The sequence below is a fragment of the Lagenorhynchus albirostris genome, chromosome 4 (genome assembly GCF_949774975.1).
Source record: "Lagenorhynchus albirostris chromosome 4, mLagAlb1.1, whole genome shotgun sequence".
Taxonomy (NCBI): Eukaryota; Metazoa; Chordata; class Mammalia; order Artiodactyla; family Delphinidae; genus Lagenorhynchus; species Lagenorhynchus albirostris.
This window is the reverse complement of record NC_083098.1, coordinates 37030744-37044964: the sequence shown is the minus strand read 5'-3', so window position 1 is coordinate 37044964 and position 14221 is coordinate 37030744.

Sequence of the window (14221 nt, the reverse complement as noted above, 5' to 3'; positions counted from 1 at the left end):
AAACCATAAACAAGACAAAAAGACAACCCTCAGAATGGGAGAAAATATTTGCAAATGAAACAAAAGACAAAGGATTAATCTCCAAAATATACAAATAGCTTATGGAGCTCAATATGAAAAAAACAATCCAGTTAAAAAATGGGCAGAAGACCTAAATAGACATTTCACCAAGGAAGACATACAGATGGCCAAAAGGCATATGAAAAGATGCTCAACATCACTAATTATTAGAGAAATGCAAATCAAAACTATAATGAAGTATCACCTCATCCCAGTCAGAATGGCCATTATCAAAAAAGCTAGAAACAATAAATGCTGGAAAGGTTGTGGTTAAAAGGGAACCCTCCTACACCGTTGGTGGGAATGTAATATGATACAACCACTATGGAGAACAGTATGAAAGTTCCTTAAAAAAACTAAAAATAGAATTACCATATGACCCAGCAATCCCACTGCTGGGCATATACCCTGAGAAAACCATAATTCACAAAGAGACATGCACCAAAATGTTCACTGCAGCACTATTTACAATAGCCAGGACATGGATCCAACCTCTGTGCATCGACAGGTGAATGGATGAAGAAGATGTGACACATATATACAACGGAATATAACTCAATCATAAAAAGAAATGAAGTTGAACTCGTTGTAGCGAGGTGGATGGACCTAGAGTCTGTCATACAGTGAAGTCAGTCAGAAAGAGAAAAACAAATACTGTACGCTAACACAAGTATATGGAATCTAAAGAAAATGGTACTGATGAACCTAGTGGCAGAGCAGGAATAAAGATGCAGACATTGAGAACGGACTTGAGGACATGGGGTTGGGGGGAAGCTGGGGCGAAGTAAGAGTAGCATGGACATATATACACTACCAAACGTAAAATAGATAGCTAGTGGGAAGCAGCAGCATAGCACAGGGAGATCAGCTCCGTGCTTTGTGAGGACCTAGAGGGTCCTCTAGGATAGGGAGGGTGGGAAAGAGGATCAAGAGAGAAGGGCTATGGGGATATATGTATGCATATGGCTGATTCAGTTTGCTGTAAAACAGAAACTAACATTGTAAAGCAATTATACTCCAATAAAGATCTATTTTTAAAAAAAAGAAAAAAAAAGTGCTGAAAATTTACAAAAAAATTCTCCCTCACTGGCTACCTTTTCTCCAGATTCCATTCTGTTTATCAGATTCAGAGGTTAACCAGTCTTTGTCTAAGCAAGTTACAAAGAAATTGATTCTACTTGAGCCTATTACATTACAGTCAAGTTTAGGACCCGTTACTCTGAGAATACACTCAGATCCCCTTGATTACAGTGTGTGGTGTGTAATCAGATGAGTTAACATGAGAAAATAACATACATTTTGGGATTGTTTTGAGGTGGTAGTTGCTATTATAGCTTATTTTACTACAGTTGTTGATATTGTTATCATTGCTATAGACTCACTAAGGAGAGATAGCAATCTCTTTTCCCCACCCCACTGCAGGAAAGAGGAAGCACTGGTTTCTAAAAGTTTAGCTCCTTGCTTCCCTCACCAGGAAGGAAGTAAACAGCTTGTGTTTGAGGTAGGTTGGAAGAGATTCAGCTTAATTCCCCAGAGGCAGTGTTGTGGAGGAGAGATGGTAGAAGTTGCCACCAGGGAGGGGGAAGCATCTCCAACATGGAATGGGGACAGGATCTGGAGTTGTCACAGATGCCAAGCCATGGGCTCTCCCAGCACAAAGCACCCAGGGCTGGGGGAGGCTGGAGCTGCATGGCACAAGAAGGAGGCCCGACACAAGGCCAACATCCCACTGACCAGTGAGAAAGAGTGAGAGGAGACACATCTTCAAAATGGATCCCTGGGGCTTAGATAACAAGCTTCTGGGCAGTTACTGAAGATAAACCCTTAGGAATGGGGAGGAGCCCTCAACACTGATTGACATTTGGCATCTCACCACCAGTCCCCCTCATAAGAGGGGGCTTGGAGCCAGACTTCATTAGATTTGGAAAATGAAGTACTGTGATTTTCTTGTGCCAAAGCGTTGCAGAGAAATTTGTATGCCCCAAAGTTTGTCCAGACTCTTTAGATCCAGATTTACAGAAAATCTCTCATCGGTTTACTTGTACAGGTGGCTAATCTGCTTGTGGGTGAATTTTATAGGCTTAACTCTCAGCAAATAATCTTATTTCTATATAACTAGGAAACACTTCACTGTGCTTCCATGTGCCAACAAAAATCTTGCCAAATATAATATTTTTTCTACTGTTCACAGACAGGAGGAAACACACTTATAAGAAACCCACTAGGGACTTCCCTGGTGGCCCAGTGGTTAGGATTCTGCGCTTCCACTGCAGGGGGCTCAGGTTCAATCCCTGGTCAGGGAACTAAGATCCTACAAGCTGCGCGGTGCAGCAAAAACAAAAAAAAATGAGGCAAAGAACCCACAAGGTCACCAACTAGTCAGACAAGTCCAAATAGAAAATGAGAACACCTAGATTAATTTTACTTTCTGACTAATAGAGATGGAGTTTTCTATGGAAGTACCAGCTTCTGTGATTTCTGAGAAAAAGAAATGATATTTGTTGGCCTTATGTTAAATAACTTGTTCAGGATTCCACAGAAGAAAATATACAGCAGGAGTAACTGATGATTCATTCCTCAGCTTTCTTTCTTTCTTTCTTCCTAACCTCTGTTTTGAGCTGCCACTGAAAGGCTACTGGCATGTAAAGATTGGGTTAATTGATATTAAATTTCTCTTCAATCTTTCCCTTCTTGTCCAGGCCTAGAAGAGAAATGCCTTCAGTTACCTCACCACTTCACTGTTGTAAAAGCTTCCCCAGCAGTCAACCTCTCCAATTTCTCTATACATTCTCATCAGATTAATCTTCCTAAATTAGAGCCTTGACCATTTTACCCCATTCTCCCATCAAAACCCCATAATTTAATACCATTCCATTCAGAGAATGCTTACTGAGGAACTAGGAAGTTTAAGACACTGTGCTTAACACTCTGAGAGACATGAACTTACATAAAACAGCTCTGCCTTCAGGCAGTTTATATTCTCATAGGAGATGTAGACATTTCCCAACCTAGCTAACCTACTATAAGGCTAATGTATTCTAATTAAGGTCAAGATTAAGGCTATGGCAGTCAAGGCAAAGGAAAGGATAAATTTGGTTCATTTTCTGATGATGCCCATTGCTTACAAAAGAACCCAACCCATTTATCTAGTGTACTTCATAAGCCAGCGCCATCAACCTACTCCTATCTTCTTCATTCCTTACAAACCCTCTGCAGACTGGGTCGAATTGGGCTATTCAGCTCCGAAAGCATCTGGCAGTGGCCTCCTCCCCTATCTCTCCTAATGCTACTTCTTCTGAGTAGATCATCATCCCAGGCCTCTCTGCCTGTCCAAATTCTACCCACTTTCTATACCAACTTTTCTATAAAAACTTTCCTGCATCAACCAGCCAGAGTGGCCTCCCCCTCCTCAGTATCTGAGTCACTCACTGGAGTCTTTTCCTTCACCTTTAGTGACTGTTGGAGTCACCTCCACATGCACTACAACTCCAGGACTCACAGGATTCCAGGTTCTTCTCGTCTAATATCTCTGCCCCAGTCCAGCATCCTAGCCTCATATCACCAGCCTCAGCCTTGTGATTTGGTCTTTCGTTGCCCACATCCCTAGTGCTATGCCTGGTCCTCAATCTCCAACTCTATCTCTGGTAGCTAAGGGATCTGGGGCCTCAATATCCTGCCCCCACTATTGATGCCTCACACTCTTCCCCTCCAATGTGTGTTTCATGTGTCTTCCTATTTACCTCAGGCTATGAAATTGCCTCAGGAAAAAAGCAAAAACTCAGCAGAATTTGACTATGACTACTCTAGGAATTAAAGTACAGCATCACAACACGGATGAAACTTGAAAGACATTATGCTAAGTGAAATAAGCCTTACACTAAAGGACATATATTATTCTGCTTCGATGAGGTACCTAAGTAGTCAGATACATAGAGACAGAAGGCAGAATGGTGGTTACCAAGGGCTGGAGGGAGAGAGGCATGGGAGGTAATTGTTTATTGGGTGCAGGTTTCAGTATGGAATGAAGAATAAGTTCTAGATATGAATAGTGGTGACGGTTGCACAATAATATGAATGTACTTAGTGCCACTCAAATGTATACTTAAAAACGATTAAAATGGTAACTTTTATGTTATGCATATTTTATCATGATAAAATAAATAAAATTTTAAAATGAATTATTCACCACATGAAAAAAAAGTAAGGCACTGAGAGTTTAGTGGAAAATCAAAATAGAGAACTCTCCATCAGCACTCATTTTGTTGAGATTCCTAACTAGCTGGCTAAATATCTCCCCTACTAAGATTTCATAAGACTGAATATTTGCTCTGGATATACCTTTGTTCTTTCTAGTTCTTGGCTCCAGTTTCTTCTAAGCCACTTTGTGGCCTGACTCTGAATTATATATATATATATATATATATATATATTTTTTTTTTTTTTTTTTTTTTTGCGGTACGCGGGCCTCTCACCGTTGCGGCCTCTCCCGTTGCGGAGCACAGGCTCCGGACGCGCAGGCTCAGCAGCCGTGGCTCACGGGCCCAGCCGCTCCGCGGCATGTGGGATCTTCCCGGACCGGGGCACGAACCCGCGTCCCCTGCATCGGCAGGCGGACTCTCAACCACTGCGCCACCAGGGAAGCCCTGAATAATATATTTTAAAATAAAGTGTGTGAGCGATTTAGAGCCAAGGATTTCTAAACAAATATATTTCACCAAAGTATTGCTTCCTGCTCATGGTCCTGCTGTTTGATTTTCCCACCCTCTTCGGACTTCATGTCCCATGGACTCAACCTCATTTGCTCCCTGACTAGTGAGTATATTTCTCTCATGAGAAAGAGAGGAACCAATCTCTTTCACTATCTCAGTTTTCCTCCCCCTCTCACAGATACACCACAACCATCTGCCTAGAATCATGGGTTCTTGGCACCTCTAAAGATACAGCCCTCTACTGCCTTCACAGGGATCCCATTGCCATAGCCACTGAATTTATTTACCATACAGTTCCCAAGGCTCTTCATTAATACTTGTCTTTTCCACCACATAGTGTTTCCTTGTATTATTTACCTCCCTGGAAGGCAGAAGTACTTTCTCATATGTCTTTATACTCTTTGTAGTGACTTTGACTATGCAAGCCACATTTTTTTGAAATATAACTAGAATGTCAGACACTTTTAGGAATCATATCACAATTAATGTCACAATCATATCACAATTAATATCACATATTAATCCAGGAAAAAAAAAGTTTTAAAATTAACCATAGAATTTCTTTTAAGCATGAATCTATGTATTACTTTTAGATTTTGCTCCTGTTTACCTAAGTTCCAACAAAGTTCATGCAAGCTGTTCTCAGAGTCCACTGAATTCCACTGCAATGCCCCTCAGGTATGAATCATAGAGATTTAATATACTGTCAGTTTAATAAATCCTGCTCACCCTAATGAAAATTTCCAAGATGATATAATATGAGTACTGTTCTTTAATCCTATAATTCACTTAAATGCCTTTGGTGGAATTTTCATAAAATTCTTCAGTAGGGTGGTTTCCGGTAAAATTCCTAGACTTTGGATGATGCCTTTGATCACTATTGTGAAAACTGTCTGAGTTCTATCTAAGTCTACCTAGGCTATAACCTAGGCTATAAAATTTCATCCAAATATCATTTTCCAAAAAAGGAATGAGGACTTCTTAGAGAAATGCTGATTCTAGGGCTAGAGTGGGACAAATATATGAGGAGCCCAGAGCATCTTGTGGTGCCAGAAAGCTCAAAATACAAATAGAGGCATGTCAAAGGTACTCAGAAAAAAAAAAAAAAAAAAAAAAGGTACTCAGAAGCCAACCTGAAAGAGTTCCCAATGGCCAAAGCTAGAAAAATTTAAGCAACAAAATAAAAAATGTGGCAGGGAATTACAACCCAAAGTACAAAAGAAATACACGAGTCCATACTAATATAAATGAATGGGTGAATAAACAAACAAATAAGGGAGAGCAAATAAAATTTTCTTACAGATGACTTCCAAAAATATATGTATGTAGATACTTCCCTTTCCAGGAAGTGAAAATTAATTCCCCATATGCCCTCTCCCTCTTGACTGTGAGCTAGACTTAGGGACTTGCTTCCAAAGAATAGGGTTTGGAAATGGAATAATAGTAACTTTCCAATGGGGAAAGCTGGCAAACAAAAACTGATATGGTTAACAACACCAGGATTAGTTATGTTGATAGCATGTACTCCTGATATGGTGTGATGAGAAGGGCGCTTCAGCCCTGTGATATTCTTTCCAAAAATCTGTAACCTCACTCTAATCATGAGAAAAACATTAGACAAACCAAAGTTAAGGAATATTCTACAAAATACCTGACCAGTACACCACAAAACTGTCCATGTCATGAAAAACAAGGAAATATTGAGAAACTGTCACGAACTAGAGGAGATTAACGAGATGTGATGACTAAATGTTAACGTGGTATCCCAGATTGGATCCTGGAACAGACATTAGTGGAAAAACTAGTGAAATCCAAATAAAGTATGAAGGTCTGTGAATAGCAATGTACCAATGCTGGCTTCTTAGTTATGACAAACGTACAATGGTATTGTAAGGATATCATTAAGGGAAACTGATGAGGAGTATATAGAAACTGCACTACCTTTGCAACTTTCTGTGAATTAAAATTATTCCAAAATAAAAAGCTAATTTTTAAAAATCCATTAATACTTTCTCCAGTCATCTTTAGAAGCAGATGGAAAAGTACTCCCCTGCTCATGGAAGAGGCCCCTTTTCTATCCTGTGACTTTAAAAAATCAATACTATAGACTCATGTCCATCTGTATATATGGCTTAATACTTTTTCTCAACCTTGTCATAACTGGATTTTTGGATCTTATTTCTATTTTGGGTTTTGTTGGTGACAAGAAAGAAATGGCCCCTTGAACTCTGTTTCTGACAAGTGAGCACCCGAGATTCTTCTGCCAAAGCCAGCAAGTTCCAGAATAAGTTTACAAAATTCTAGAATTTACTAGAAAACAATTCAAGTTAACTACTGCCAAAACAGAGTAAACAATTTATTTAAAATGGACAACCCAAAAAAAAAAATAAAAAAATAAAATGAATCACATGAAGACACAGCTTAAATTAACTATATTCTTTTCTATCAACAATATACTTAATCAGGGGGAATTCCCTGGTGGTCCAGTAGTTAGGACTCCACGCTCTCACTGCTGAGGGCCCAGGTTCAATCCCTTACTTAATATACTTAATTAATATAAGAATATATTTAAATGTATGTACTCTTTATGCTATGAGATAGCTATGTCGTCATAAACTCTTTAATCTACTTTGGTAGTTAAAAAATTCTCAAAGGGAAAAATGCAAAACAAAGCTGAGTTAAAACAATTTGATCTACCAAAATTCCACGACTGAAATTTTGAAATGTTTGTTTGTCTGCTGTAATGTAGTACAGGAGGATACTTCAAAACATGTTATCAACTGTGATGCAAATAATCCCACAAAATTTCTATGAAGTCTATGGCCATTGTACTCTTGGGGATTAAGTAGGCCCAAAAGAATTATGGGAAGTATCACAGAGGAAGTTCACAGTGAGTCTATAGTAATATAAGGAAGAAATGTAATGGGGACATTTTATTTCCCTGTGTCCCCAGATACTGACAACATTTAGGTTCTAGTCAATTGAAAATTGATAGAGGAAAAGTAGAATAGATAGTCTGTCTCGAGGCAAAACTGAGGCAATAACAGTATCTACTAAAGAATTTAGTGGTAAAAAGAAGAGCACAATCTACAGCAAAAACACTCAACAGGCAGTCTTTTACAGTAATACCTATAATCGTAAATATACTTATATAAATCCATGCTTTCTTTGGATAGTTTTTGGTTGTCAGTGTTTAATTTTACTTGACATAATTCAAAGAAGTGGAGCCAAGGGTAAGAAAGGGCTTTTTTGTTTGTTTTTCTAGATAGAAACAGATGTGTATTAGAGAACAATCCCTTATGAGTAACAAATGTACTGCAGTCACAGAGCCCAGACATATTACATCTATTCATCCTGAGGTTTCACATTTTAAGGAATAGCTTTCTCTATTTAATTTTAATTTTAAAACTTTCCTGAGGGGACTTCCCTGGTGGTGCAGTGGTTAAGAATCCGCCTGCCAATGCAGGGGACATGGGTTCTAGCCTTGGTCTGGGAAGATCCCACATGCCGCGGAGCAAATAAGCCTGTGAGCCACAACTACTGAGCCCACATGCCACAACTACTGAAGCCCACACACCTAGAGCCCATCCTCCACAACAAGAGAAGCCACTGCAATGAGAAGCCTGCGCACCGCAACGAAGAGTAGCCCCTGCTCGCCACAATTAGAGAAAGCCCGTGTGCAGCAATGAAGACCCAATGCAGCCAAAAATTTTTAAAGTAGAATAAAAAATAAAGAAATTTATAAACAAAAACAAACAAAAAAAATAAAACCTCCCTGAGTTGTACTTTACATACTGTCTTCTTAAAGGAAAAATTCAGCCTTGCTAAAATTCAACTTTATTCTTCTTCTTTAAGTTGTAGATGAAATCTCAAATTTGCTTTCTTGTTCCCAGGGTTGTCTTTCTACCATTTAATTCGAAAATAAAAATTGTTATTTATTTCAACTCTGTATATTATACTAATCAAAAATATTTGTATGGGAATATAAATAATTATTTAGTAAATAACAGTTTAAGTAAAATTATCTTTAAATCATACCATATTTCCATAGATTAAAAAGATAATTATAGAGATCTAGAGAGAGCTCTTCCTTTCCACTTTCTCTTCTCTTCTTTTCCAAAACAACTAAGTCAAAAAGCCATTAGGTGGAGACAAGCAGGATACCCATTTGCACCAGGATAGGGAAAGCCATGGTGACCCTGAATGAGGTAATAGGAGCATCTATCTGCATAGAAGGAAGATCTAGCATGGATGTTGGAGACTGAGCAGGGTGAGGAAAATGCCCATGCATGAGGGTGCCTGGCTCAGGGTATTGGAGACTGGGTAGGTGAAAAGGGAGTCAATTTGGTGGTGTCTAGTTGCAGGAGCCCTGCAGTCACTGAGGGGACTGTCCCCCTTCCTGGGTAGAAATTCAGGATGGACACTTGTGCTCCAAATAAGTTTCAGGATCTGAGGGGGGAACAAAGGTACTTTTGTTCTACTTCCTCCATGAAATCAGGGGGAAGCCACTTTCAGAATACCCACTGACAACATAGGGTGGCTGCAGAGGGGTATAAATGGCAGCACATCAGGACTAGAGACAGAGGCGGCCTAAGAGAGCCAGTGGCCCAAATAAGCCCTATGGTTCCTGGAGAGGAAAATAGAAGGGAGCTGGGGATAATAAGACAGTCAGCGAGTGGGGGTAGGGAATGACCACAGCAGAGGATAAGGAGTCCCCATACTAGAGCCAGGGGCAATCAGCTTTCAGCAGCAGCAGGGGAAGATGCTAAAACTCCTGGCAGCAATTGCTCTGTACTGTACTACCCATGGCCAGAACATAAAGGATGTGCTACATACTCAGCAGATCAGTGAGGCCAGGGGCCCACAGGCAAAATTTACACAAGGCAAGACACTGCCAGAAAGAACTGGAGGGTAACACAAGGACCAGATACCTATTCCCTGCCAGCAGGATGGTAGCATGAGCTTCCTCTGTTCCCAGAGGCCATTGCACTGGCAGAGGAGGGTGGGATGGAAAGGAGAAATACTGAGAGGGGGTCTGAACTTTGAATGTAATAATGACCTGGAAGAGAGAATTACTGAATTACTCAGGCAACAAATTGACTTCGATTACAAAGAAATTTAAACTTATCCATTTATTCATCTAAGATGTGACTGTAAATTTCAAAACTAGGACATCCATATCCAATGCTATTTTGGTCTATCCAGTATTTAATCTCTCTTTTGATAAAAACAGCTGAGTTTCCTGGGTACTATTTTTCCAAGGCCTAGGTGTTTCTTTGATTTTGTAGCCTGCCAAGAAATTCCTTTCCTTCCTTAAATTTGAAACTAGGTCTGTTTGTTATTTGCAACTAAAGGATACCAGCTATTATAAAATATATAACCCCAATTTTGTAAATACACACACACACACACACACACACACACACACACACACAAACACACACACATCTACACATGGAAAGATTACAAAGAAATCAACAAAATGTTAATAGTGATCATCTCTGGGTAACAGGATTATAAAATATCATTATTTTTTTCTCCTTTTGTTTCTAAATTTTCTGTTCTCCACAATGAGTACACATTATACTTTTATTCAGAATATGGATAGAGAAGTATTATTCCTAAGTAAACATGAGGAAGTCCAATTTATTAAAAAGACATGTCATAGGTCTTTGTCTCTTGGCATCCTCGGCTAGCCAGCAGCTGCAAGCATAAGACCTATAGGGCAGCACTAGATAGAGTGCCTCAGACCTGAGTTTTAGCTCTGGCCGTGCACCTTCAATAAGTCTTTCAACCTCCCTGAGCCTCAAGTATCTTCATCTGTGAAATGAAGGTTTAAACTCCCTATAAGACCACAGAGGTCACTGACCTGTCAACCAGACCCAAGCTCAGGTTCCAATTCCCAACATTTCTCAGATACAAGTGGACAAGACAAAACGTCCCTGTTATGCCAGTCAAAGTCTGAACTTTCAGAATACTTACAAGAGAGCTCTACAGACCCCACTTGTTTTGCTTCTGAGACCAAAACCTAACAATATCACTTTGATGGTTTCCATCTTGTTTTCATGCTATCTATCAGAAGGAACCCTTACAACCCAGCATTGCCTGCCACCAGAATGAGAATGCAGCTAGCGCTTGGCCCTGACGTCAGCCCCAGCTCAGCCTAAGAACCCGGATGGTGCCATATCTCTCCCTACGCTTGGCACACTGCCTTATCATGCAGTCAGTTATCAGAGGCACAGGCAGCAGGGAAGGGCTCATGGAGGGATCTAGGGAAAGGCAGATTTGCTACTGCTGCTTCAATCTGAGAAATCATGAAGCGAAGGAAGCCCACAGCGATGTGGTGCCATATCTCACACCACATCCTCGGTTAGTGGGGGTCTGACCAGGCAGGGTACCTAAGTGAAGCCCAGATGAAGTAGATGCACACAGAAGAGTGCAGCAAGGATGAAGCTGTAGGAATAACAAAGACCAAACTACCAACTTTTACCCCTGTTCTAAACTAACCATGACTTCATTTAACTAATTTCTCAGCGATTTTTTTCTCCTTCCATTCTTATATCCATGTCTTGCAACTTCCTCTGGGAATTTGCTTCCTCTTTTTATACACATCTAAAAGTCCTCTTTGGCTTGCTGGGGATGAACTTCCCATGCACCACAGTGATGCATGACCTGAGACTCTCCACCATGTCTCAGGGGACACCAAACTCTCAGGGCTCTAAGAAAAATAGAAGCCCCAAAACCCTTTAATTCTGTACAGTAAAAACCTACTGTCCTTTTTTCTGTACATCTTAATTTCCAATCTAAGAGAAGAAAATAGACTGGAACTGGACTGGGTAATCTTTTCTAAGAAAAACTTGAATTTTTTTAAACACTAAAAGGAGAAGAAGTAAAATTTCAATGCAGAAAAGATACAATTAAGCAGACTTGCAACCTTGGCAAGTACATTAAGGGGAGTGTAAAGGGAATTTGACTGTGTGGGAGTCAGGTTCAGTCCAAAGAAAACAGGCGCGGGAATGCTGCAAGATGGGATCTAAAGAGATGGACTGAGTCACTGAGTGAAGAAGGGAAAGTACATAAAACACCAGAAGACACAGTCATTCCAGTGATAGAAACACTGTAACCAGCAATGAGGAAGTTTAGAGGGTAGAAATGTTATTTAAACTAAAACTGAAGAAAAGCAAAGAGGGAGAAATTTGTCTCTTTGCCAGTTCAGTGTTGCTGATGCAGAGGGAAAAGACTGAGGAATGTGGGAGGGATTGAGGAATTCCAATAAGAAGGTTATCTCCCTCAAAGAATGCCTGAGAAGGGTTTTTTTTTCCACAAGAGATTAAGTCATTATTCTTAAATAACCCAAGAGGTCATGCATTGACTTTCTGGGGCTTACCAGTATAATAGCTGAGCAGAAAAAAAATCTAATATGAAGTAGGGGAGCAGGAGGTAACACAAAGGATAAAGATCCCTCAAACTAAAAATAAGGAGGCACTTCAATGGTTTATGGTTTAAAAAAATGTTTTTCGGGGCTTCCCTGGTGGCGCAGCGGTTGAGAGTCTGCGTGCCGATGCAGGGGACACGGGTTCGTGCCCCGGTCCGGGAAGATCCCACATGCCGCGGAGCGGCTGGGCCCGTGAGCCATGGCCGCTGAGCCTGCGCGTCCGGAGCCTGTGCTCCGCAACGGGAGAGGCCACAACAGTGAGAGGCCCGCGTACCGCAAAAAAAAAAAAGTTTTTCGGAGAAAAACTTCTGACTCTGCAGACAAGGCTGACATTACAGACTGCATCATAGTTAACTGCCTACCAACTATTCTTAGTGAAAATGCAGTAGGATAGGAAGCCACAAACATCTTCTAAATAGTCCTTTATCCCTCTCTCGTAAGTCTGCTTCAAGTCACAAACATAGTTTTAATTCAGTGAATCAGTGTCACCTACTTACATTCTCCACTTTCAAATCTATCACCAAAATTAAGCTAATTTAATAAACGAAGAAAATATAAATAAAATAAAATGTAGCCACTTTGAGAGAACTAGAGTTCCTTGATTATAAAAAAGGATCATTTCTATTTTGTTGCCAGTGGGGATTTCTGGTAGTGGGTCTATCTGATAAGCTTCAAAGACAATAGTTCTATTGAACTGTTAGAAAGGAAGTTGTTATGACCAGATTGCTTCCTGTGGTGAACAAAGGGCTTTTGCTGACATGGCAACTTCATGGTTACAGAGACAAGCCTGCAAATTTTGTCCTTCAAAAGTGAAAGTTGTTGATGTTGTTGTTTTAATTTCACTATTTCAAGAGGTAAAAAAATCTTTAGACTTGCTTCCTAACTTACAAATGTTTCAAAGCCCATGTGGGTATCATCTTAAGGCTGAGAATACAGGCAAAGCCCACAGGGCCAAGCATGCAGGGTTTTGAAATGAGTGCTTGGATTTGTTCACCTGAAGACTTTTTAAAGAGTAGAATCGATGTTTCAGGTTAAAAGGCTGAGTCTTGGGAATGAATGCATGAAAAAATAGGATACTTTCTCCCTCATGTCCTTCATTTCTCTCCCTTTGTCCTTGGTGTGGAGTGCATCACTGGTAAGACAGAATAAAAGGGGCCACTTCTGTGAGGATCAGGGAAGTCCTAAAGCAGGTATGCTCTCCCCTGAGCACTTTCTCTGTAACATGGCACAGTCTAGATCTGTGTGGTACTGGAAGAGAAAGGAAGTATGTCTTGATAGGTATGTCTCTAAATGAAAAATATATATGCTTGTTGCATTTTTCATGGTGGGACATCAGGAAGAAGACCTGAGGGAAGTCCAGGAAGGAACATAAAGGCCCTGATGGACCGGAAAGAGAAGAGAGGTGTTAATGGGAAGAAGGAATTAGAGTTTAGTACTTTAAATATTTATTCAACTTCAACTCTGACAAGGGACATTTTGCCTTAGAGCCTAAATATACCCAAATAGAATAAACACCAACTTCAGATTTAAAAAAAGAAGTTAGTCATACATTAGAAAGTAACTACATCATTCTTCCTTTGAAAATAAAAGCAAATCATTGCAACAGAGCTGGTTATATAATTTGCAAGGTCCAGGGCAGAATGAAAATGCAGAGCTCATTCCAAGAGGGCAAGAGCAGAGTATTAAACCAGGCAAGGGGCCCTTCTGAGCACAGGTCCTGTGTGACTGCCCAGGATATACACCCAAGAAGCCAGCCCTGCCCAACAGTTAAGATCAGATTTGGACAGGTTCAATAAAGCATTTGGGGAGAAAAAAATCCCAGACGTAAACTCCCTCTGTAAAAATTCAAGAGGAAAGCTTGATTATTGAAATCAGACCAGTTACCCTCTGCTTTTCTCTGAGCTGTAGTAGGTCTAGATGCCCTCAATGCTACTTCCCAATAGTAGTATTTTACTATTCCACTGGACCACAACCTGCTTACTATGGACAATGAGAACTCAGAAGGACATCATATACA